Source organism: Cynocephalus volans, chromosome X (assembly GCF_027409185.1).
Source record: "Cynocephalus volans isolate mCynVol1 chromosome X, mCynVol1.pri, whole genome shotgun sequence".
NCBI classification, from domain to species: Eukaryota; Metazoa; Chordata; class Mammalia; order Dermoptera; family Cynocephalidae; genus Cynocephalus; species Cynocephalus volans.
In genome coordinates this window covers 27,838,456-27,866,276 of record NC_084478.1, presented here as the reverse complement: position 1 = coordinate 27,866,276, position 27,821 = coordinate 27,838,456, and positions in this window count along the sequence as shown.

Here is a 27,821-nt window from a genome sequence, read left to right as displayed (position 1 = left end):
GCAGTAATAATCATATTGGCATAGGTTTGCAGTTTTGGAAGCAGCTTTATGTATGTCCTATTTGGCTTAAGAATAATTTGTCCCCAGATTGAGTTGGGTGATCTTGTGGAATCCCATTGTTTATTGGTGTGCCTTTGTGTCGATGTTATGACTGTCAGAGACCCTATCTTAAGCATTTTCTTGATTTAGATCCTTACCCAGTGTCCCACTTGACGGTGGTCCCCCAAAGTGTTGGGATCCAGTACCCACTTTCACCTGTGTACTGTCTCAGTCTCTCAAGAGAAAAATACCAGCTATCCCCCTGGAATTCTGTGCGCCAGGCCATCCCATTATAAAAAAAAAAAGTAATTGTGCTTTTCCAGCTCTCAGGCTGAGATTTGTTGTCACACATAAATGTACCCAGCTAGGCCGTATGGCCTTTGGGGTTTGTCCCGCTTTGATTTGGTTAGTTCTTATTTAACTTATTTACTATAAATGTGGAAGAAGAATCTTTTAAAACATTCCCTTTCTTCCCCGTGCCTCTCTCCCCACCCACTTCTTTTGGAATACATTTTTCTTTATCCCTCCTCTTTAAAAAAAAAAATCATTCATTAAAAAAAACCCATTCATTTTTTAAGGTGAAATTTAGAGTAAAATGCACAAGGCATGAGTAAATGGCTTGATAGTTTTTGTTTTTACATAAATGTGTACTTTTATAACCACCATCCAGATCAATATTATTTCTATCCCTCCAGAAAATTCCATCGTGCCTTTTCCCAGTCATTTCCCCTTCCCCTAGGTAATTGAGCATTATAGATTAGTTTTCAGTTTGGGGACTTTATGAATAAAGGCTCTGACCATCCTTGTATATCTCCTTATGGACATGAGCATTCATTTCTCTGTATGTGCACACATGTGGGAGTGGAATTGCTGCTCTCCTGATTTTCAACATGTAGGGTTTTCTCCATGTAAAGCTGTGGCCTCTGTGAGAGAGGGAGTGTCACACCAGTGCCTCCAGCTTCATTTGTGCCACACTAGCCTGAATCTTGTCATCTTAGCCTAGTCGCCCTATGCCACCCTATGTGTGTGACTGGCGAGGCATCCTGAAGCACAGAAACCAGTGTCCCAGGAATGATTTGATTATTGGGCCCAGGAAATATCGAAGACTAATTCTTACATTGTTAAAAACATTACAAATAGAGAGCATGTCAAAGTTTGTTGAACTCATTTAATGAGGGAACTAGCAGAATGACAAAACTGATTCAGTGAGGATATGAGGATGTGATTAAAAAGTCAGTGGAGAAAGGAAGGTCCACATAAGATTGCTGAGTTAGATTCAACACTGCTTCATATTTTAGAGGACAGTAAAATCTTAACCTTTGGGGTTAATCATCTCTACCAGAAAAGAAGAAAAGAAAGCAGCATACCTTACCACTTTCCCAGATGTTATCCTCTGACTTTCACAGGGTTGTAAAATGTCCTAATAAAATGTTAGTTAAATTAAGTTACATTTCTAGAAAGTCAGATGACCCTCCTGGGGGGCTTATTAGAAAATGCATTAGCGTGACATTAAAAGGTCACACGATCGTCTTTTTTTTGCCTAATTTCCAAGTGTTGGATATTTTTTCTGAACAGACCACGATAGACCATAATATAGAGTTACAATAATAGGAAATACTAGGATGAATCTTCAAAATCAATTATTAACAAAACTATGGTTGCTCTTCTGGGACCTCAGACTGCTACAAAAACAGAAAAATAGCCACCTTCTACAAGTAGATGTGGACCCTTTCACAGGGGTTCATTTTCCCATGTTGGATTTAATTACTGGTGTCTTCCTTTAAAAACCTTACCCTCAGATCCAGATGTGTTCTTTAATCGAGTACAAGATTTATAAGCAGCCTTTTTTCTGGCTTCTTCTTACATGGATCATGGATCGACAGATAAACATTTTTTAATGGCCAGCCAAATGAATTTGGGGGGGCAGCTGGCCAGTACAGGGATCTGAACCCTTGACCTTGGTGCTTTAACACTGTGCTTTAACCAACTGAGCAAACTGGCCAGCCCAAATGAATTTTAAAAAGAAAAAGCCTTGGAACTATACCTTTGGCTGACATCCATGTGTCTGCCTGCTCTTGGAGGGGACATTTGATAACTTTCAGGGCCTGTGCTTGTTGCACTTTTCGTAGGTCCCAAATAGACATGTAGAAAGCAGGAAGCTACGGTGCGGGTTCAAAGAATGCGCTTGTCTGACGCTGCCTGTGAGGAAGTGTGCTGTTTTCTCTGCCTGTGTGTGTGTGTGTTAGGTAAAAGCACACTTTATGCACAGCCTGCTCCGTTGTTGAAGGTCAAGTGTGTTGACTTGCAGCTTGCATGTGGAACGTTTGCTGTGTGTGACAGTTTCAACTTGCTTTCCCGTTGCTTCAGCTTTCGTCTGCTGGGTGTTTGAGACCGCCCTTTGCCATATTCAGGGGCTTTTTTTTGTATTTGTGTTGAGTGGTTGGTGAATATGGTTGGTTTGTTTTTTTTTTAAAATCAATGAGGCGATGGCCAGCACTGTTTTGCATCCTCGCACCACTCCAAAATAAAGCTTACAGTTGCTTTGCTGTTCTTGATTTATGAGAAAATCACAAATCCACTTCAACAAGTGGCATAAAGTGGAGATTTTCAGATTGCTGTTCTATATTTAAAGACCCTGATGTGGATCTCTTTTATCAAATTCCACTTTTCTTTAGATTTTCAACCAAAGGGCCATTAATTTTGTGAATTACATGGATGATTGTTTTCAAGATACTTGTCTCTTGAAAAGATAGCAGGGATTTTTTCACATGTGCTTTTACTGTGCAGAGCCTCTTCTTGCTCACAGCATGTAGTCACAGTGTGCTTGGGAGTATGGGGGTTTGCTCTACCCATTGGGGAAACATTTCTTGGGTGTCTGCTATGTGCTAGGCACCAGAGGAGATAAGCACAAATGAGACACATTGAATGGCTTATTGTCACAAAGGTAACTTCACCTAGAGGATGATGGTTTTTAGCTCCTGTTCCTGCCTTGGGGAGTTTTGTGCTTTAGACATTGTTCTACAACAACATTCTGCAAAGATGTTCCTGATTAAAATTCCACTTGAGAAGGTTCTGACTGGATTCATCAGGCAACTGTTAGAGTGAGCTAAATGAAACTCCAGTTAGCTTTTTGGCCCTGATGCTATTTTGTTTATGGAATAATAATGGCTATATTCTATTCAGGGCTTACTGGTTGCCTGGCATTGTGTGTATAATCTGCCTCGGTCTGTTACTTATTGAGCACTTACTGTTTGCCAGACAGGAAGGAGGCTGAATTCTTCACATTTTATGTCATTATATCCTTATACCAACCTATGGTATAGTTACAGTTTTTTATCATGCCCATTTTCAGAAGATATAACTGAGGCATATCGAGGTTAAAAGACATGCCCACAGTCACACAAGCTAGTGAGGAACAGAGAGCACATTGGAACCCAGGCCGATGGCTCTGGCACCTGAGCTGAAGCAGGCAGCACTGTGTGGGTGTCTGGATTATCCTGGGGGGGCAAGACCCTCACTGTTACTGCCTGCCACGTTACACCTTCCCAAGGGCCAGTCACGTGCAATCATGGCTATTAAGTTATCTTCTGAATTTTAAAGAATTCTCTTCAAAAGTTGGTTATTTCAACTTAAAGGAGTCTGGATTTATGGGCTTGTGCTGTTTTTCCTACAAATTCTGCAAGAAAGGCAATTAGGGAAAGTATTTCATTTTTATTAATTTGTAAGCACACTTGTCATTTTGCAGTGTTCAGGATATGCTTTTTGGAAGGAGCTCGACTGTCTTTTTTATCAGTGATAAATAATACAGATGTGAGACTATCCTATTGTTTTCCACCTATGGGGCCCTTGAAAGCAACTAATTCCAGCTCCAATTATTCTTTAAACTTTAGAGTTTTCTTTCAGGAAAAAAAAAAAAAAATCTTAACACTTAAACAACTGGAACCTGTTAGACGTTGTTGTGAGAACTGTTACTCCAAGTAGGGTCTGGAGTTATTAAGCACAAGTGTGTTAACATTAAGAGCCCACATCAGGCTTTGTAACTGTTGCAGTGTGGGAAGGGAGGGGTGTCTTGTGACTCGGGGAGAGCTGTGACCTCAGTGAGTGTTAGTCCTCTGGCCAAGTTGATCATAGTGATTATGCATAATGGAATCTTATTTTCTTAATGACAAGATTATCGAATCTTAGCTTAGAAAAGGACTTTGAGCTCATGTGTTTTAACCCCCAGCTTTCTAGCAGATCAAAATCTAAACTATCTGGGGATGTTGCTGTGATCGTTACTGGATGTTTATACTCGTACAGTGTGAAGCTCCAGCCTGGCCCTGGCTCCAGGCACACAGCATTATCAGAATTTTGGGGTGGGGGTAGGAGTTGGGATAGGAACCTTAGAATATTTTTAAAAGTTCAGGTGATTCTGCTGCTTGATAAAGCTAAGGCATTCATTTTGTACAGTGGTACTGATAGGGCAGTATTATCCTTTTAAATCTAATTTCTTTCCTTAAGAACATGGATTGGTAGCCTGTGACCTAGATTTGAAAATATTATAATGTTATTTCTAAAGTAGTTTTACAAATAAAGTAGCTATATAAATGGATGTATAAGGAAACATAATTGTGGTGGAAATTGTAAAAAAAAATGTTTATTACAAATACAGAAAGAACATAGTAATATGTAAACAATGCTCAATTCAAGTCCATTAGAGTTAGTACATTTAATTGCAGAAACTCTGGACGAAATAACTGTATCCCACCCCCTACCTGGTGGCAGTGAGGTAGGCAGGATTTCTAGGTATGGTCCTCAAGACTCCACTCTGAAATCCCCACAACCTGTGAATGTGTGAGCTATCACTCAGTGATTGTTTTATGTTATATGGCACAATTGATCTTAAAAAAGGGAAACCTTCAGGTGAGCCTAATCTTATTACATGGGCCCTTAAGAGCAGAGAACTTTCTCTTCCTAGTGGCAGAAAAGTCAGAGATTCAAAGCTTGAGAAGGACTTGCTGCCTTGAAGATGGAGGGGTCACCAGGGAAGGAATACAGGCAACCTGTAGAAGCAGAGAGCAGACCTTGGCTGGCAGACAGAAAGAAACGTAGTCCTCAGACGTATGGCCACAAGGAACTGGATTCTGCCAACAACCTGAGTGAGTGTGGAAGTGGATTATTCTCCCAAGCCTCCAGATAAAAGTCCAGCCTGGTTGACATCTTGATATCAGCCTTGTGAGACCTTACGTAAGCAAAGAACCTGGTTGAGCCTACCCACCCAGACTTCTGACCTACAGAACTATGAGATAATAAATGGGTATTATTTTAAGACATTAAGCGTATGGCTTAAAATATGGATAGCAAACACCTGGGATGGTGCTCTCCTTCCCCACTGGCAGGTTATCAGTGGAGACTGTGGGGAATCTGGACTTCTGTACCCCACTCAGTGGCACTAGGCAACCTGTGGCAGCTCTTCCATCATCTGCTGGCATGTTGTCAGTGGAGACCAAGTGGAGACTAGAGAAAGGGGAAGATCTTGGAGAGGAGGAAGCTGGAGAAAGGGATTCATTAAACCTGCATAGGAAGTTTTGGGGAAACTCCTGACCCACCCACACATGAAACTGACTGGAATTACCATGTCAGGAAGTTTAAGAATAGAAATTCCAGTGTGGAATACCACCCAGGTTTTTAGAATGACCTATACAAGGGTACTTCAAAAAGCTCATGGAAAAATGGAATTGAAAGATAATACAAATCTTTCCATGAACTTTTTGAAGTACCTCGTAGGTACCACAAATGAAGCAGACTGAAATAACACCGCAAATAGACTGAAATAGCTCTGAAAACTGAACCGTCATTGGAACCACAGCCCACAAGAGTAGCTGAGGACGTGCATGCTTAATATAAATAGGGTGACTGTCTGCTAAAATTTAAATTGGATCTAAAGTCTTATAACATAATAGCCCAAAGCCCAGGAAACAAATCACTTGTGATACCAGGAGCCAGGAAAATCACAACTTGAATGAGAAAAGGCAATCAACAGATACCAACACCAAGAAGACTCAGATGTTGGAATTATCTGACAAAGATTTTAAAGCAGCTATCATAAAAAAAAATGCTTTAACAAGCTATTACAAACACTCTAGAAACAAACGAAAACTTTAGAAAATCTCAGCAAATAAATAGATCTAAAAAATGGAAATTATAGAACTGAAAAATAAAAATCAAATTGAAAAGCTCACTGGATGATAGATTCCTATCAAAATCCCAGCAAGTTTTTTTTTTTTTTTTTTTTTTTTTTAAGATACAGACTAGCTTATTTTAAGATTTATATAGAAAATCTGAGGAACTAGAATAGTTGAAATAATTTTGGAAAAGAAGAGCAAAATAGAAGGAATCTACCCTATGACTTAATTTAATAGCTATAGTAATCAAGTGGAACAGGCTAGAGAACCTACACGAATATGCCCAACTGTTTTTTTTTTCTTTTGACAAAGGGGCAGAAGCAATTCAATGGAGGAAAGACAGCCTTTTCAACAAATGGTGCTGGAGGAATTGGACATCCATAGACAGAAAAATGCACCTCAACCTAAACCTTACACCTTATAAAAAACTCAAAATGGATCATCGATTTAAATGTAGAACATAAAACTACAAAAGTTTTAAAATTAAACACAAGAGAAAATCTTTGGGACTTAGGCCTAGGTGAAGAGTTCTTAGATATCACACCAAAAGCATGATCCATTAAAGAGAAAATCGATCAATTACACTTCATCAAAATTAAAATCTTTTGCTTCATGGAAAACCCCATGAAGAGGATGAAAAGGCAGGTTACAGACTGGGAGGACGTATTTGAAAACCACATGTCTGACAAAGGACTTGTATCTAGAACACATAAAGAACTCTCAAAATGCAGCAGTAAGAAACCAAAAAATCCAATTAAAAATGGATAAAAGACATGAACAGACATTTCACTGAAGAGGATATGTAGATGTAAAATAAGCATGTGAAAATATGTTCAACATCATTAGCCATTAGAGAAGTGCAAATTAAAACCACTGTGTATCTCTTAAAACGGACATTAGAATGGCTTAAATAAAAAATACTGATAACTCCAAATGCTGGTGAGGTGTAGAGAAACTGGTTCTCTCCTATTTTGCTGGTTGGAATGTAAAATGACTCAGTCACTCTGGAAGGTAGTTTGGCAGTTTCTTATAAAACTATTCACTTGCTGTATAACTCAGCAATTGCACTCTTGGACCCTCACCCCAGAGAAATAAAAACATATTCACCTTAAAACCTGTACACGAATATTCATAGCAGCTTTATCTGTAGTAGCTGCAAACTGGAGACATCCTGAATGTCTTTCAGTGGGCGAATGGTTGAGTAAACTCTTGTCCATTCATGCCGTGGAACATTATTCAGCAATAAGAAAGAATGAGCTATTGGTACACGCGACAACTTGGATAGATCTTAAGGGCACTGTGCTTTGAGAATAAAGCCTATCTCAAATGCTACATACTGTGTGGTTTCATTTATATTATATTCTCAAAATGACAAAACTATAGAGTTGGAGAACAGATTACTCGTTGCCAAGGGACAGTGATGGGGCAGGGGGAGGACTGGTACGACTACAAAGAGGTAGCATGAGGGAGTTCCTTTTTGGAGATGGAACAGTACTGTATCTCGATTGTGATGGTGGTTGCACAAATCTATACATTGGATCAAATTGCATAGAGTTACACACACAAAAAAATCAGCGCATAGAAAGAATGATGAAAACAGAATAAGGTCTCTGGTGTAGTTAACAGTATTGAACCAATGTCAATTTCTTTGTTTTGATATTGAACTATAGTCATATAAGATATCATCACTGGGGGAAGCTGGGTGAAGAGTTCATGGGCCTCTATGCACTATTTTTATAGGTTCCTGTGAATATATAATCATTTCAAAATACAAATTAAAAACAGAAAGAATACCAGTGGGTCTCAACCTTGGCTGCTCATGAGTATCGCATGAGGAGCTTTAGAAAATCCTGATGCCTGGACTGCATCCCAGACCTCTCTGTATCTCCAGTCGTGAGTCCCAGCAGTAGTGTATTTTAGGATTCCTAACTCTTATTTTTGTTGTTTTCCACTAAGTTAAAAAATAAACCCACCACTTCCCCATACACTGCGGTTCCCTAGCCCATCACGAGTCATGGGTGTTGTAGTCACCTCTCAGGACGGTCGGATTCTGTCACCACGTTGTGATGGCTGGGATTTAGGGAAGCTCCGCCCCTGCTCTGAGCAGGTCCAAGGGCCTTATCATCTGGCCTGTGTGTGGTTGGCCTGGAGACTGACAGGGCCAATGATGGGGGTAGAGTTGGGAGGAGAAAAAGGGTGGAGGAGGGGAGAAGTGGGGTGGGGTGGGGGGGAGAAGAGATGTGGGCCTCAGAGACCCTGTTGATGATAAGGCCAGTGTAGGACCTTGCCCTGGGCCTGATCTTGTGGGGCAAACATGCTTGGGAGGGGAAAAGCAGAGGGGTGGGACATGAATGTCGGGGGAAGGATTGCAGTTTATGATGGGGAAGCCAGAGAAGGCCTCACTAAAAAGGTGACTTAAGACTTGAGGAAGTGAGGCAGTGAGCCTTGTGTGGATCTGGGGGAAAGAGCCTTTGGGGCAGAGGGAACCGCATGTGCAGAGGCTCTGAGGAGGGGAAGTGCCTGGTGTCTTGGAGGAACAACAAAGAGACAGGGCACCACTGGAGGGAGAGCAGCAGGAGATGGGGTTAGAGGTCACAGGGCTCCAGATCAGGGAGGGCCACTGAAAGGACTCACAACTGAGGGAGATAGGAAGCAGTTGGGGGAGGTCCAGCAGAGGAGTGATGAGACCAGAGGTAATTTAACAGGTTTCCTCTGGCCATGGTCTTGAGAAGAGACCACAGGGACAAGGGTGGAAGGAGACAGACCAGTCCAGAGGCCACTTGCAGGAATCCAGGGGAGACTAAGGGGTGGCAGGGGAAGCCAGGAGAAGCAATCAGATTCTGGATACTTCAGAAAGTAAGAGCCAATGGGACCTGCTGCTAAGACTGGTTGTGTGGTAAGAGAGGGAAGAGGGAGGGACGACTCTAAGGTCTTTGTGCTGAGCACGGGAAGCATGTTAAGGATGAGGGTCTGGAGTTCAGGGGCTGGGTCCAGGCTAGGATAGGAATTCATGTAGCTGCTCAGCCATCACAGGGACCTGGGCCCAGGCCCACCCCAGAGCCACTTCTGGTGCTGCAATTTGTGCCCGATGCTGGGATGGCTGCTTTTCTCACCTGTCACCCTGTGATGTGAGATCATGAATGTAGAGCAACTTAGAGTAGTGTTTGGTTCATATTAATCAGTCAACAAATATTAGCTAATATAAGTATTAAGCCACTCTGAGACACTGGAAAAATACTTAAATGGTGTTTGTCAATTGGGTACTCTGGGATGCAGATGCCGAGATAGAGTTAGGAGTACGGGAGGTTTATTTGGGGGTGGGGGGATAACACCCATGAAAGATGAAAGGGCAGGGGGGCGGGGCAGGGCCAGCCTCAGGCTGTGATGCCCAGCGGTCCCAGCCAGCCTACCCAGGAGCTCCTGAGCAACAATTGCTCCATAGAAGAAAAGGGGAGGTGGCGGGCCAAGGTACAGACTTGCAGATGTAAGTTGTGGAGGCCTAATGTACAGCATGGTGACTAGAGTTAATAATAATGCATTGTATACTTGCAATGTGCTAAGAAAGTAGATCTAAGTGTTCTCACCACAGAAAAATGTAACTGAGGTGAATATGTTAATTAGTTTGTTTATGGCAAACATTTCCCAATGCATATATATATCAAATCATCACATTGTACATTTTGTATAAATAGAATTTTTACTCGTTAATTACACTTCGATAAAGCTGGAAAAAAAAAATGGGCAGAAATGGCCAGGCCCTAGCACCACACCCCCCAGGTCAGTGACCAACCGGGGGCTGCTGGAAAGAGTGTGGCCTCGGCTAGAAAGCAAGCCGAGGCAGATCCCGAAGGTGCCAGTTCTTTCTTGAAGGGACTATGAGCAGTACACCGCTAGGGCTGCCCAGAAGACGTTTTGTTTCACTTTAGTTTCTCAGCTCACAAGGGGATTTGATATACAGTATTTTACGCCCCCTCCCCCTACCCCTGGCTCAGGGGTAAATTCTTTAGGGAAGTTCAGGGAGGAAGAAGGTGAAGATGTGAATGTCTCTTTGATGTGTAGTCATAGCATGCACTAATGCAAAGGTCACACACATGCAACTATTTGTGGAATGAGGTGCATGAAGTCAGCCTGTTTTTGCTCTTAGCTGCCTATCTGGCTTATCACAAAGGAAGGAACATTTCATTTATTGTCACACTTCCTCTGGGACCACCAGCTTTTTCTCACGAAGACTAACAAGGATATGATATCATATGTCTGGGAGTCTGTGTGAAAAACAAAGTGGGCTTGCCTGCGTTTGTAAGCTGAGAAGTTGTCCAAGTCAAACCACATCCTGCCCTGGGTTTCTAGAGGCAGGTGGTCCCAGATGGAGACTCAGGGCTGGAGGAACTGTGCGAACCTTGCTCTCCTAAAAGCCCCGGGCAGTGCTCAGTTCCCAGGAGGTGTGGGGAGGCCCTGACGACTACGTCCTCTTACACCGAGCTTTTCTTCCAAGGAGGTTGCCCAACTCACTGGTTGCCAATAAAGGCTGTGAAGCTGGCTCTTGTTCAAGTTGTGGCTATGCTGCGAATCAGCTGCACCACTGGTGTTGCGCTTCTGAAGCGAGGCCTGGTCAAGATCTGAGCTAGCTAGTGCAGATAGCTAGCGTCAGCAGAGCAGGAGCCAGGTTAAAACCAAAGGGGGACTGTTTTTGCATATCACAGAAGAAAAAAGAAATTAAAATTGCATTGAAAATGTTTACTAGATGTACATTTTAGTCACAATGATACTAAAATACTGTTGAAATTGGTGACGTGTTGTTAAATGTGAGCATGTTCTTAGCAAGGCTGCGCGTGTTTGGACAGTATCTCATCTGCAGTGTGATGCCAGCTGCTGAAGGCTTCAGTCAGAGGGGGTTTGCTTTCTGACCAGATACACTTCATAGTAAAGAAACAACATCCCAAATCAATCGGGTTGATGGATTATGGGCAAAAGATACATTACAGCTGTTTAAAACTGTAATGTTATCAGGTTGTAACTGGTAAGTCTGTAGTCACACTGTAATATTGGGACCTTCATGGCACAAATAGGACAGGAATCAGGTTTATTGCTGTCATTCTGTAATTGCTGTTTAACAGCCTGGCTCATATTCGTAAATCAATCTTTAACTGTTTCTCTCAGCTGCAAAATCATGAGCGTGTGCACAACTTTTTTTCCTCCCCCAATTGTGAAACTGGAATAATTGCCAACCTACCTATTTAAAAAAAAAGTACATCTGCCGTATGAAAGTAGGTTCAGCTATTCTGTGTTAAATGAGTGAGTGTGACGTTAGGCTCTGGTGGCACATAATATGAACTTTGAAACACATTTGAAAATGGAGCACGTCAGGTTCACGTGGTTTCAAATGTTGAGAAATCACTTCTTTGTGCTTATTGATATTTTTCCAGGGACTGTTCTGTTATTTGGTTCAAAATGTCACGTGACAGCTGATCCCTTTGGTGCATATAATCCATGCAATTATAGTGTGAGCTTCTGCTGTGAGTGGTGGTTAAAAATCCATATACCTTACTCCTTTTTTGGCCTCTGATTTTTTGTTCAATTTAACTTATCCTTTTATTTTAAAACTTGAATTTGAGTGAGTTCCATTAACAGATAGTTTAAGGTGACAATCAAGTCTAGGGTGCTGCCAACTTTAAGCTGAACACAATCCCCAGCCCTCAAAATGTATATGAAATCTAATTCCAGGCCTGTTGTTGCAATGCAGAGATGTAGCTGATCTGTAAATAGCCCTAGGAACAACATAGCACAGTTGACAAGCAATGGTTCTCAGGCAGAGTGAAGTGTGTTATCTAGCTGTCTAAATGGTCACCCTGATTGCAACCCTACCTGGGGTGCATCTCACAGGTGATCATTAAAGCCCCCCACACAATCATTAAAGCCACAGATTCATCGTTGGTAGATTCAGCCTGTTTTAGTCTCATTACAGACAAACTTAGGCCTGTCTTCATTCATTATAATGAAAGCCAAATGAGGATTCACTTTACTAAAAACTAAACCTTTTTTCCCTTTTAATTAGAGTGTACAAGTGAATACTTAAGCATAAAAATTATTAAAAGTCACTCTCTTTCCTCCTGCAAATGCAAGCAGACGTGGCATGCATTGGCCCTTCCTGGACTGCATGGTCACTCAGGTATCTCTTAGCTCTGGATCCCAATGCTGTGTCCTGATGGCAGGATTTGGTAGGTAACTCATGTTGCCCCATCTCTTCCCAGAGTGGCTAGAATGGTCTAACAGATCTAGAAGGGGCATGTTAAATATTCACCTGATTTAATTGAGTTTAATATACAATCCTTAAAATTAATCTAAAGTTTGGAGTTACTAAATGGCTCACTTTTTAGTAGCATATAATTTATTTGATGTTATCTAAGATAGTGAATTATTTAGGTAAAAAGGAAAAGTTCTTTCCATGAGGTGGAAAATGAATCATTTACATATGATTACCGATTATATTAAATTAGGGATGTGGGTAAGAGGCGGAGTTGCAATCCGAGGGTTTAAGATGTTCGGTTACTTGGTATTGCATAATATATTGCAGTCTGGGATCTGGCACTTGCTGGCAGAATCTGCCAGCGTGTGCATTAGTAAATTTAAACTTCCACGAATATTAATAATGATGGTTAGAAATTAGTTTAAAGAACAATCAATCAATTAACATGTAATATTTTCATATGCTTTGATTTATAACAATGCACATTTAAAAATAAATTTGTTCTCTTTAGGACATTAATTTTTCTATTTCAGTTTCTTCTTTCACTTCTTTGACACTGAAATTTAATGGTGTATTGGGGCGATTTTTATTTTTTCAGAACGATTTTTGAAGTATTGCTAGAAATGCTAGTTTTTTTTTGTTTTTGTTTTTAAAAGATGACCAGTAAGGGGATCTCAACCCTTGGCTTGGTGTTGTCAAGCCAGTGAGCCAACCGGCCATCCCTACATAGGATCCGAACCCGCGGCCTCGGTGTCATCAGCACTGCACTCTCCCGAGTGAGCCACAGGCTGGCCCGAAATGCTAGTTCTTAAAAATTCAGGTGATCTCTGTAAAATATTGAACAAGAACCAAGTGCTGTAAACATATTTTAGTCTATTTATATCATAGTACTGTTTTTCCACCATGACCACCTACACCTTAATTTTATAATTTGAAATGTTACTGAACTATTAAAATATAGAAGCACATGAGAATATAACCAACGTCTAGCTACCCACCACCTAGTTTTATCAAATGTTACCATTTTGTCATACTTACTTCTGATCTTTTAAAAATAAATAAGTAGACCTCTGGTTTCAGCTCAGAGATGTAGAGAGCTGCAAAGATGTTCCTCCCACACTTCCAAGAAAAAAAATCTGGAGACTGGAAATTAACAGAGGACTGAATTCGCAGAGCAAATGCCCATTTCAAAATCTGGAGATAGATAAGCACCTTCTGAGATACAAGACAGGACTTGGAAACAAAAACAAAAACATAGGACTTCAGCATTTGCTTACAGGTGTAGAAGCCACCAGATGCCATAAAAGTAGGTAGGAAGATTAAGCTAGAAAGTTTAACAAATTGCTGGATGCTGAATGTGGGCTAGCTTGAGAGTGTGAAGCTCCTGGAGGCAGCAGAGTTCCCTCCAGGAACCATCTGGCTCTTACAGGGAGGACCAGGGAAAATCCAGAGAAAACTCATAGTGCTGGCTCAGGAACCATTGAGAAATCTACTCAGACCCTTCTCCCTTAAGGAACAAAAGGCTTATTCTGCAGGAGGACATGGTCTGAGGGTACTGGTGAAATACCACTGGGCAAAGGGAATTCCAGCCCCCATCTCACCTAAAAAAAACAAAGGTCGTAACCTGCAGGGAGAAGGGCCTCAAGCAGGAGGTAGACTGAGAACATTGGTGATACCTACTGCAGCTGGGAGAAGGGCTGGGGGGAGCTCTACCCCTGATGAAGGGGCAGAAACACCTGTGAAGGCTACTCCCCCTCAAGTCACAGGCCTGCTGTGTGCTCCAGAGACTGAGGCTTAGAATATTAGAGAACTGTGCTGCCCTCTGCACCCAGCATGCCAGCAAGCCTCCAGGTATAACACCAGTGGGTTACAGCAGGGAGAGCTGCAGGACACAGGCTTGCTCTGGGGAATGGCATAAAGCAAAGCCCCCAAACCAAGAGAGGGGACAAAAAAAAGTCACTAGAGGAATTTGAAGATTCTGATGTCCATAGGAACAACAAACCTCAAGACAGCCCAACTTCTGACGAGATTAATGTAAATCCCCACACCAAGGGCACATTTACCTCAGCGTCTACTACCCTATACAAAATGTCTGGCTTTCAACCACAAATTACAGGGCATGCTCAAAGGCATGTAAAAGCAGTCTGAAGAGACAAAGCAATCTTAGAACCAGATGCAGATATGATACAACTGTTGGAACTAGTGAGCCATCCACATACATGTTACCTAGCTCTGTCCACTGAGTGTCCTTTATATTGCCAGGGGCCATTTTTAGGTGCCATTCTTGGAATGGACTTAAGAAGGTCTGAGCTCTTAGAAAGCTTACATTCTAACAGAGGACAGAGAGCCTAACCACGGATGAGTGAAAAGGTAATTATAGAGAGTGAAACAGCAATGAAGAGATACAGGAGGGGGAAAGGATCGAGTGACTGGTGGGGGTATGTGGGCTGTTTCAGCTGGAGTCATCAGGGAAGACCTCTAGGGAGGTGATGCTGGAGCTCATACACAAATGAGGAGGAGGCTCCTGCCATGACTAAGAGCCATCCAAGGAGAGAAGGGCAAGTGCAAAGGCCCTGAGGCATGAACAAGGTTGGATCCCCTCAGTATAATATTAGTTCTTTAGGAAGTAAAAGCACTATGGGCATGTTGCTGATGACAGCCACCTTTGCAGCTGTGTCCCTATCTTGGCTAACCTAGAGAGGAAGTGGTGGGTGAGTTTTCTCTTGCTTACATAATTCTCTTTCTTTAAACACATGTAGGAATTACTCCTCTCTCCCCTTATTTTGGGGGACAAGGGAAGTCTATGACAACTTCTTTGTAACCACTACAGAACCTGGTGTGGGGTGAAAAGGAATGTGAATTTGCAATTGTGAGTGGATACTTAGTCATTTATCCAGTAAAACTATATCGCTCTTCTTTGTAATTGTAAAGAACACACATTAACTCAGCTAGTCTTTACACCGCCCCCCACATCCCCTGCCCCAGGTAGTGATTATTCCCATATTGCAGATGGGAAAACTGAAGCCCAGAGACGTTATCTAACTTGATGGAGATTGCAGATCTATTAAGGGTCAACCCTGGCATTTGAACTCCGGCAGCCTGACTTCCCATAATTGTGCTGTAAGAGCTAACTGGAAGGATGGGTAAAGTGGGCCCTCTGAGGAAAAAAGAAAAAACTGAACGTAATTGTTGAATTCTTATGGTAACTCGGTTTATGTTAAAGCATTGGCTGGTGAGACTGCCTGGGGAAATGGATTTCATAAATACATGTTGAACTATCACTTGTACATTTGTCAGGAGTGCTTAAAAATAGATGAAAGTGGATAGTTTAAGTAGTTGCAACATCCCAATTCCCTCTGCTGTCTTACTATTATGAATGTTGCTATGTAGTATTAATACTGTGAAGGCAATGTAGTCTGGCACTTCCCCACTCAGAACATTCTGGAAATCAGTTTTTGTGATCTCAATAACTGTTAAGTAATTGGTACCAGACTACTGTTTTGTAGACTGCCTTTTTCACTTGCTCAAATGCTTTTCATATTTTTCCTATAGTAAAGCTTATCCTTTGAGAAGAAATGAGGCATAATATAAATAAACCATGTTAAGTACACAATTGGAGAGGGAGAACGTTACATTGGATGAAGAGGATGATTATATCCATTGGTTTTTGTTTTTTACCATTAGGGGAAGAAGCACCTTTCTTGACACACAAATAGGCTGCTGGTATTTGGTAATGATACATGCCTTAAAGGAGGTACAATCTGGGGGGAGTGTTTTCCAACCAGTAGAAATAATTGGACACCTATTGTATGCATGCTTCTGTTATCTCTACATTCATGGGACTACATGCTAGGTGAGAAAAAGGGCAAACTTATACCACTTCTCATAAGTCAGAGAAGTTAAGCAATTTGCCCAAGGTAGCACAGATTGTAGCTCCCAGATCTGGATTTGATCCTTTGGATGGTTTGACTCCAGAGTCTATGCTCTCTCACCCCTAATTAAGCTATGGTACAGCATTGTCTGGGTGGCCTTGGCTATGTTACAAAACCCCAAACCAGATGGTAATTAGCATGAGGGGGTGCCCAAGTCTGTCAGATTCTGAGAACCTGCTGGGAATCTTGGCTGAGCTCTGTGATAGGGTACTGTAAGATTTTTTTTTTTTTTTATGCAGCCACGTCTCAATTGAAACCACGACTTCCTGTGAACGCCTTATGATGTTATTTGAAGAAGGGAAATAAGCATATGAATTTTTAAAAAGTATCTTCAAGTATATTGATTTTTAAGAATGAATGCAATTAGTAGTTGTCATTAGTTCCAAGAATTATTTATCCTGGCATGCTTTAGTTCCACATAAAGCTTCTTAATACTAAAAGATTTTGCAGGTTCTGCTGCTTTGACTATCTATCTAGGAGTTGAATGCGACTGGTAGCTTTAAACATGCGCAGTAATGCAAATGTTGCTGCTGCCAGCACAAATGGAAAAATGTATTGCTTTAATCTAAAAAGCAGGCTGTGTATAGCTCTTGACTCCCTTTACATTTAGTCTGACTAGGCGTATTTTCTGAAACGGTAGTGAGGGAGAGGCCAGGGTTTGCCTCTGGTGTTCATCAATAAGATCCCGGAAAAAACATTTGGCATGTGTATTTTGATTTTGCCCTCCCGCTGCTCCTTCTCCCACTTGAGGAAACAAACAAACAAAAAACCTAGGAGATTTTGAAACCAGATGATGGGTGTAGCCCAGGCATCCCAAACTCTAATGTGTCCCTCTCCTGTGGATCTTGTTAAGATGCAGATTCTGATTCAGGTGGGATGGGGGTAGGGTCTGGGCTGGGGCAGATGGATGTGGGGAAGCTGAGATTTTGCAGTTCTAGAAGCTTCCAGGTAAAGCTATTTTTAGTAGCAAGGATTTCTGACCTTTTAGATCCAGCCCTCTGTCTCATGGCTGTGTGGATCACCCGAATCACCTGGGGGAGCTAAAACACTGTTTCCCAAGGCCACACCAGACCTACTGATTTAGGCTCTGGGGTGAGCCTGGCAGATATCTGAAAAAAACAGAAGCTACTGAAGCGAGTTGGTAATAAATCTGCCAGCTTTGTTTATTTGGGAGGGGAGAGGGGAATAATGGCAGCTTTGAAAACATCACTGTAGGAGTCAGATTGAGATGTTTAAGGACAAGCTTTCTGACATCCTAAGAGCTTCCTCTTTGACCTATACTACATGAGAAATCTTTCCCTTGGAAGGGAATTGACCAGTTCCATACGATTGCGTCCAGACTGGCTTAAATCAGGGAGCGTGGAGAAAAAAAGAGTACTTAATGGTTAGCTTGCTGACCTGCCTAGCATTAGATAATGTCTGTGAAGGCTCGCGGAGTGTGTCCAGGGAAGCCAGGGCCCAAATATGGAAAAGAGAAGTCATGATTACGAGGTGGGAGTTGAAATTACCATTGGGAATATTTAGAGCGTTATTTCAGCTCTTTCCTCTGCTCCCGGGTTTGGGGTTTCACTTCTAGTGGTGTATGGAGAGCCAGGAGGAGCTAGAAAGGAAGGCCTGGAGACATCTTTGTTGTGACAAAGCACAGATTCCGCAGGTCGCTCCTTTCACAGTATGTCTTTTTCTTTTTTGATAAGACTCCTCCGCAAGTGGCTTTTGAACTTTTCTTAAATCTTACTATTAATCTTTTCCCCTGAGATCAGCAGGAGGATAAGACACCTGGTGGAGACTGAGCTTCCGAGCTTTTTCTCATTCCTCAAGCTGTTGTGTTCCTCTTAACTCAGTCTTCCTTCAAACCCAAGTGTTTTCCATCATTGTATTTGTGACTTTTCTTACCCCAGCTCCTCACCTTGTTTAAGGATTAGAAAAATAAGGGAAATGTCACAATCGGGAAAAAAAAGCTGGACGTCCCCTCTCCTTTTCTGAGGTTTATATAGTGAGAGACATGTTGTGCATTGTCACCATAAACTTCTGCATCAGGGAAGCAGAAGCACTAAGTGTGACCAGGACAAGGGACTTCTTCAAGGGTTTGACTTATACGTTGTGGGTACCGGTGGAGCAGGCTGTCACCTGTGTCCCGTGCTAAGGCTGAGTCGCTGTAGGAAAATGAGTGTGGGTGAGGGTGAGGACAACTGCAAGTGCCCTGTGGGAGAAACTGGTGTCCTTTCACCGGTCAGTCCGGTGGGCATCTATCGAGTATCTACTATGCCCCAAGTGTTGTTCTAGGCCCCAGGGGAGAGCCTGACCCAGAAACACACTTTGCCAACCCATTCTGGTGCGTGTCTGGTAAGCTAAGGGGATCTAAGAGTCTGGGGCAGGATAGGAAGGAATGCGATCAGGTGAAGAGGTTGGGCGAGAGCCAGCAAGGAAGAGGGTGTGGTGTGAGCAGGGGTCTAGAGGGGAGAAGCAGTTTGAGTGTCTGGAAATAAGCCTTGCCAGTGAGTAAAATGGGAAGTGGGGGGAGTTAGGCCAGGAGGTGAGGGGGATCTTGCATGCCCTTGTAAGGAACTTGGACTCTAGGGGTAATCAGGAACCACTGGAGGAAGAATTTTAAGCAGGGGCATGCCGCCGTCAGATGTGGATGGAGGACCAGTTCCTTCGGCCTGTGACCTCTCCTGCATGGGCACCTGCACCCATGCAGCTTTTTCAAACAGCTTTATTGAGATCCAATTTACGTGCCCACTTGAAGTGTCCCATTCAGTGGTTTTTGGTATATTTACAGAGTTGTGCGACCATCACCACAATCCAATTCTTGAACATTTCCATCACCCCCAAAGAAACCTCGTGCCCATTTGCAGCCACTCCCCTTGTCCACACCCAGCCCTAGGCAACCACTCAGCTTCATAATTTCTCCTTTCTCTTTAAGGGGAATGTTTTCTGTGAACGGATTCTTTAAGGAGCCTCTTTGCGGAATGACAAACTCTTGCTCTTGGCTACCCAGCCCATCCCTGTCAGCATGCTTTAGATTGCCCATAACAGAAACCTGTCTGGGGCTGTCTTCAGCACAGATGTTTGTTATCTCAAATAATTGGGGGGTTGGGAGTAGGGTGGACCCCAGGGGCAGTGAGATCAGCTGCTCAATGTAAGGTCAGAAACCCACGTTCTTGCTGTCTCTCCTCCACTGTGTCATTCTGGCTGTAGCTTCACCCAAGGGCTGGCTTCCCTGTGGCCGTCAGATGGCTGTAGGATGCAATCCATTGGCAAGGGACCCTCTGCTTCCTTGTCCACAGCCTGTGTGCAGGAGGAGTCCTTTTCTGCAGTCTGATTGGGTGAGCTTAGTTCCTGTTGCCCACCCTGACCCTGGGCTTGGCTTAGAATTAATTAGGCTGCCTGTCTGGAGCTGGGAATGGGCTCCACCAGGGATGGGTGGGCACCTGTGACCAATAGTGGGCTCTTCTAGGGAGGGAGGAAGGGAGCTGGCTCTGCTGAGCAGGGAACCAATAGTGCTCACTGAGGGTTAGTAACCAACCACACTGGATGGTTTGGCCCTCCTTTCTTTTCATTTGGGAGCCTTTTTATGTTAAACACAGGCAACCGTGAGCCTCCGACTTCGAACTTGTCTGTGGGCAGTTAGACACAGACCTCATTCATCCTGGCTGATAGTGGGTGTGATCAGTGATGTCAACAGGCTTGAGAGTAATAATAGACCATGAGTGTTTCTGAAGCTGACCCTAGCTTTACATCTCTGGAAGGCATCATCAGTTCAGATCTCTAATTCAGGAGTTTCTCGTCATTTGGCAGGGAGTGCACTCAGGTTTACCTTTGGGCAGTTTAATAGTGTGAGAAGTATTGGGGATGGTGGGAACATTAGCATATGTGGGAAGTAAATGTTTTAAGTCACATTAGAAAAACCTGTTTGCTCTAGGATAGAACTATTTAAATATATGACTAGTAGTAGAAAACCATTCTTATCTAGTCACTAAGTTAGCCTCTTGGAATTTCTTCTTGGGGAAAGAATAAAATCCTGTCCTGGGGCCGGCCCTGTGGTGCACTCGGGAGAGTGCGGCACTTGGGTGTGCAGCGTCGCTCCCGCCGCGGGTTCAGACCCTATATAGGGATGGCCGGTGCGCTCACTGGCTGAGCTTGGTGCGGGCAACACTAAGCCAAGGGTTGCAATCCCCTTACCGGTCACAAAAAAAGACAAAAAAAAAAAAAAAAAAATCCTATTTTGAATATGTCAGTATTCAAGTTACTATATGAACTGGAAATGAACACAAATTGACTTTTCTTTCAAGTATAATTCATGCTTCACTAAGCCAAATAGACATTTTGCCAGTTATTTGGACTTTATTGAATTTTACTTTATATGTGATTAAAAAAAAAAAGTCAAAGTAGGCCTCTGCTTTGCAAAGTAATTCATTTGATTGCGAGCTGTATTTTAGAGTCTGTTTCAGGGCGAGGTTTGTCCACATGTAAGTCATGAGCATTTGCTGGTGCAGCTCTTAATGGTGAGAACGGATGTTGAAGAGAGCAATGACATATGCCCTTTTGTTTCCCGCGCGTGTCCCCTTCTAGAGGCCTGGGTGGGGTGTCTCAGCTGTCTCGAATAATCTCCTCTTTGCTGTTACTGCAGACTCTGTGGTTCTCCAACTCTCTTCTCTCTGATGTTAATTATAACTTCTTCCTAATTAGGTGGCTTTTCCTCCTTTTCAGTCGTAAAGGTTCCAAACTCTCAAGTGCCAGAGATTGGATTAATTTTGAAAAATGAGTTTCACTTGGTTTGTGACAGAAATAAGTGCAAAGAATTAAAAAAACCCCACCAGTGTGAGTGTGTAGTGGGAGGGGCAGGCGGGTTGGGTACGGGACAGGATGCTTAGAAAAATTTTGCTGCCAAGTGAATCAGACTTGCAGTTCTCAGAGAGCACGGAACTCGCTCCTGCCCAGAGTTCAGACACAGTCAGCCAGAAATCACCATTTTATACTCCACAGAATGGAGCTTTCAGCAGCCAAAGCCCTGAGTGCCGCAGACTTGTCTGAGATTGTAAGTAGGCCATACATCTGTTTTGATTGTTATTATGTCTGCATCTTTTGTAGCCTGTTGCCTGACTACTTAGTAGGCCAGGAAGGAGGCGTGATGAGGAATCTGGTCCCGACTCAGTCCTTCCAAGATGGTGACCAACACAGTTTTCCACTTGGATGCAGGTCTTAGTTTTCTTGTTTGTGGCAGAAGGGAATTTCTTTCCCTAAGCCCTCGTCTGTGACAGAAGTGTCTTCTTTTGGCTGAGTCCCTTTTTAGCAGCATTTATAAAGATTTTGAACACACCTCTTATCTGGTTTGGTGGCTCGTTCTTCTCTGACAGCTCTCAATGACTGGATGAGTTTTCTCCAGGAGACACCGCACATAGACAGCCCAAATCAGCCACCCCTCACCCTGCAGGCATCTGTTTCTGCAGTGAGGTGTCCCTATGGAAATTTCTGAGGCAGCTGGCAGATTTGGGAGTCTGGGATGAAGCCAGGTGTGGACTCCAGCTTTTCTGCAGTGGGAAGGAATTAAGGAGGAGGAGGGCAGAATGAGATGGGAGGTGGGATAGAAAGTCAGCCTGGGGTCTGTAAAGGGCACTGTCCTGTTGCTCATATCCTCACTTGGCTAACTGTGTAACATTGGGCCACTGATGAAGATCTCTCCAAGGCTTGCTTTTCTCATCTGAAAATGTCGATCTGAGCACTTCACGGGATTGCTGGGTTGTTTGAAGTAAGGCATGCGAAAGCCCCTGGCACTTGGCTGCCCTCCTTACCCCCTTCTCCCGTGGCACATTATACCATAAAGGCAAGCAGTGTGCTGGGCTCTCTGAGAAGCCACCAGTGTTGCTATCCCTGCTTGTTTCAGGACAGCCTTTGTGGCCGCCATGTGTTCTTGGTCGGTGTTGTGGGTTTGATCTTGGGGTCAGCCAGCTGGCCTTGCTTAAGTCCATAGCCCCGGGTTGCCCTTTAAGTTGTGGCTGGCGGCCCTCCAAAACAAGGTCCTGGGGAGAAGGTTTGAGTGGGTCGTGCTTATGTCTCACAGATACGTGTGAGTTGAGGATGATGGGGACTGGGGACCCAACCCTGACAGGAGGCTGTGTTACAGGTCTTCGAGGGAGAGTGGTAATTCAGAAGAGCCATTTCCTGCTCAGCTTTGACTTTCTAAGTTATGAATACCTATATTCAGCTGGTACGAGGGAGAAGAAAAGGAAAAGATAAACCTTGGTGAAAACTGCTCAGCAGATCATCTGATTTCTGATTCAGAAGTATGCGTAGGGCACTGTCATGGTACCTTTCCATCAGGTGGTTTTAGTCAACCTGCTCATGAATTTAGGCAACTGAATTAGGCACATCGATCAATCCCCAGTTACCTTCCACTGTGTGTGTGTCACTTTCCAGAGCCTGCCTTATTTACTATGTGCTTTATGTTTGGTGACTATGAGTTAATTGCTAATAATGGTGTTCCCTTGCCAGTCAAATTCTCCCATTGAATTCTTTGTAGTTCATCTCATATTTAGGCTAAAGTTGTTTATTTGAGGTGGCAAAACTCCTCAATAGCTGTGTATCAGTGAGCTCTAACACAGTGCTAATTTTTATCATTGCTTTTTGGAGATATTCTATCATCTGGACACTTCATTCTGTGTATGATGATTTAAGAGTACCGTTTATCTTAACCAACATCAAAGTAATGTATCACAGTGTACCAACTTCTGGTACGGTCAACTTGCCTGTACCCGTGGATTCTGTACCACAGATTCAAGCAACCATGGATTGAAGATATTTGAAAAAAAAATTACATCTGTACCCATGTACAGACTTTTTTCTTGTCATTATTCCCTAAACTATACATTTCAGCAACTATTTACATAGCATTTACATTGTACTAGATATTTTAAATAATCTGGAGATGATGTAAAGTGTACAGGAGGATGTGCATAGGTTATAGGCAAAACTATGCCATTTTATATCAGGGACTTAAGCATCACAGATTTTGGTATCTGGCGTGGGGGGTGTCCTGGAGCCAATCCCCCGTGGATACTGAAGGATGACTGTAGTTCTTTTGCTCTTCATTGAAATCCACTTTCTTTTCCATGGCTGTGGTATGGTCCGGCTTTTGCCTACCTTTTCAGCCTCATCAGGGTCACCTTCCCGCTTGGCCACTATTTCCCACCATGCTGACTTCCCACAACCCTGGCCCCCGGCAAGTCCTTCCCTGCCTCTGGAAGTTCTCGCTGCCGGGAATGCCCTTTGCTTGGCTTCTTGCTTGGCTGGCTCTTTCTCCTCTTGCAGGGGTTACTCTGAGCAGCCTCCTGGGCCATCTTATCTAGCGGGGCTTCCTCATCTTAAGCTTCCTTTCTCCCTTCCCATCACATCACCATATTCTTTCTTCCAGAGCACTCATATCCCAGCTTGTGAGTATGTTGTTGATTCGCTGATGTACTTGGCACTTGCTGTTTCCCGCACTAGGATTTCGGCTCTTTGAGGGCAGGGGCTTGTCTTTTCCCCACTGTACGCCCAACCCCTAACTCAGTTCTACATGCATAGTAGTTGATATTCACTCAATATCAACACATATTTGAGTGAATAGTTGCTTTGGATAATTAATATAGTGGATGACTTTTAAGTAGCTTGTGACCGCAAGCTGATAAAGACCCACCTTTTTGGTGCTAGAAGATCCCTGTCCCCAACCTGCATTTGTCCTTGCTCTGGCACTTTGAGAACACTACAGACCCCAGGGCCCTGTTTCCTTCTCTTGGCAAGCCCCTGGCTGGTATCCAGAGTAACCTTCTAACTGTTCTAGCATCATTTTTGTTCTCAAAATGAAAACCACCTGTCTTCAAAGTGACTTGCTTAAGACAAATGCTTTGTTTCTTTACCGAGGCCTTTTTCCCCTTCTGCCTTTCTCCACCTCCTGCCAAGAATAATGGGAAAAACCCTATTATCTTGGAAAGTGGTTGTCCCTCTGGTCATAATCCAAAGTGGGATGATTTATCACCAAGTGTGCTGGGGCAATAGCTTTGCCCTGCCCCTCTGCTCTCAAATGTTAGTGGGGCCTCCATGGGCTTATGTGATGGGCTCAGCCTCCGCACTACCCTTCTTTGTATATTTCCTTGAAACTTACTTCCTACAGGTAAAGAAGCTAGCCCAGGGCACCACATAAATGGCAGTCGAGTTGGCGACAGTGTCTAAGAAGTGCTCTGGGGTGGACTGTTTGCCAGCTCACTGATATTTTACACCAATTCTGAGGTGTAGATAACATTACCCCCATTTTAGAGATGGCAAAATGGAGGCTCACTGAGGTTAGTGACTTGTCTCCAAACATGTAGGTTGTAACCAGCCAGGATCAGAACCCAGGTCTGTCTGACTCCCAAATCTATTATTTGTAAGTGTACTCAGTATCTCTCAGGCTTTTTTTTTTTTTACCATGTCCTGCAGTCAAATAAATAAATAAATAAATAAATAATCTGGCAACCCAGTCCACATGTATGTATATGTACACTTACATGGAACTAAAATTTCCTGAAGCAGTAGTTGCTTTCCCTGTGTGTGATGCCCTCTTGTATTCTCCATTCCGTTTAATAAATGCTGGCCAGGACCTTCTAAATTGATTGTGTTGTTCACAGATTGGTGACAACCCAGTTTGAAAACAGTTCAAAAAACACTAGTGTAGGTGATGTGCAAATTATGCTTACTTTATGTAGAGGTTTACATGGTGTAAGCTACTTTAAAAAATTTTACGGCAATATAACTTGAATTTTTGCAGACTGAGCACATCTGTGTAACCAACACCAGATCAAAACAAAGGCCATTGATTTACGCTTCTTTGAATCAAGACAGAGGCATGGCATAAAACAGAAATGGATAGTCCCTCAGTTTGTTCTGAATTACACAAATACAGCTTGCTTGAGAGACTCTCTCTTTTTGGAAGTTCCTATTTTGCATTTCCAGTGACAGAGCCTGGCTGGCGTTTTAGATCTCAACTGCTGAAGGAGTGGAACATGGCTTCTGTCACGGCCATCAGAAATTGTCACAAAGGAGGGCTGATTGAGGATGTGCCTGGTAAAATGAGAATGGGAGGGGGGGGACGTCCAGCAGATGAGTATGGAAACATTGGGTGTAAGAATTTATGGCCCTAGTAATTGAGACCAAAATAGGGGTGGGTAGGAGGATGGAGGGAAGGGGATTTGCAATTGGAGTCCCAAACCCCTAGAGGTTAATGAACATCTATGTGAAATAAGGAACATCCATCCACCTTTCCTGGTGGGTAGAGGTTGAGTATCCCTTATCCAAAAATGCTTGGGGCTGGAAGTGTTTTGGATTTCTGATTGTACTGGATTTTGGAATATTCTCATTATACTTATTGGTTGAGTATCCCTAATGCGAAAACCTGAAACTGAAATACTCCAATGATCATTTCATCTGAGCGTCATGTCGGTGCTCGAAAGGTTTCAGATTTTGGATTTTCATCTTAGGGATACTCAACCTGTACTGACTTTTCGAGAAAATTGTTTTGGCATACTGAATTAAAATGCTTATTTCTTGGCAAAAGATATAGATGCATCTCAATACAAAAGCAAGCTAGAATGACTTTGTTTTCATAACGTTTGGGTTCTGTAAGCCTGTCTTGGTGGACACACTGTACATATTTTGTTGTAACGGGATGTGTGTGGAAATGAAAGGGAGTAGATACTGCAATGTGCTTTTAAACATTTAATGCTAAGTTACAAAGGGTATTAATTAATACAATTTTATGAGACTCATTTATGGCTAACTTTTAGTCACATTGAAATAGTTTACCTGAATCAGGGACTTTGAGATAATAATAAGTCTGATTAGATAAGCTCTTATTCATTGTTCATTTTTGTAAAGGAGACTTTTAACTGTTACTTGTTTGTGAATTTCCTGGGCATTCTTGACCTATAATGCTGACTTGTGGGTTTGTGTTTAATTCTGTATGTGTCGTGACTGTGTACATGTAAGAAAAGTCTTGAGAACTGAACACACACACACACCATGAAACAAAAGGAGGAACTCCACTGTGGACGGAGAGTGGGTGGACCAGACTTACTGTTACTTTCTTGGCACCCAGAGTCATGCTTGGGCACTAGGGACGTGCTGAATAAATGCAAGGACAAAGGACAAAAACCATAGCTAGCTAGCATCTGATGAGCATGTACTGTGTGTTTTGCCTCTTTTATCTGATTTAGTCATCACAATGAGCCTGTGAGAAGGATACTGTTGTTATCCTTTTCTTTAAGGTGACCTTATGTCCTCTATTTGCCTGGAGACAGTTCTGCTGTATACCTGTTGTCCTGACATTAACATTGACAGCACTCCCTTTCACTCTCAAATATCCTGGTTCAGATGATAAATTAATTATTTCACTCTGAAATGTTCTGGTTTGGATAGACAGATGAGGAAACTGAGGCACAGTTTCCACAGCTGGTAAGAGGTAGAGCTGGGATCCTTTCCTAAGAGTCTGATTCCAGGTCTTGTCATTTGATCTCTAAGTTCTGCTACCTCACAATTTAGATCAAGGAAGATGTAGTATAAAGAAAGCACTCTTTATGTTTGTCAGTCTCAGTATTTAGTAAAAGTCAATGCCGACTTGGCATCTGAAGTTGGTAATGTGACTTAGGGCAGTGGGAATGTGCTAGGCAAAGACCTGTTAAAACCCTAAATGTGTTTTCATTGGTAAACCTGGACAATTAGTATCATAGAATGATAATACCATTCACACGTGCATGGTATTGCACGTTTGCAAAACCTTTTCTCCTACGTTATTGTGTTGAAGCTTCTTATACACCCTGGGAGGTGGGTGGCAGGATTTCCAATTTATGAAGGAGGATGGGGGATCGGCAGGATGACATGGTCACCTGTCTGAGGTTATACAGCTAAAAAAGGAGCACATCTGGGATTCAACTTGGGTATTCTGCCTTCATGATTGGAGCATTTCCCCTCTGCCAGAAGCACTTTTTCTTGCCACATCTTGGGGGAGGGGGTGTGCTACTGGCATCTACTGGGTAGAGACCAGGGATGCTGCAAACCATCCTACGGTGCACAGGACAGCCCCACAGCAGACTTAACTGGCCCCAAACGTCAACAGTGCTGAGGCTGAGAAACTCCATGCTAAGCTAATGAATCTTTAGGTGATTCCCTAATCCTCTGTAAACAGCACCCTCATATGGCTGTATGAGAACACCTGGCTGAGAGGCACCTCTCATAATCATGGTTCACATTTTGCTCTATCTCCTGACCTTTTCCAACATGCACATATAAATATATAAATATATATATATATATATAATTTTCCAAATAGGACCAATGCCAAAATGCTGTTATAATCAGCTTTTTTAAAAACTTAAACGTGCCTCAAATATCTTTCCATATCTATGATATAGAGCTACAAAGTTTTTAATGGCT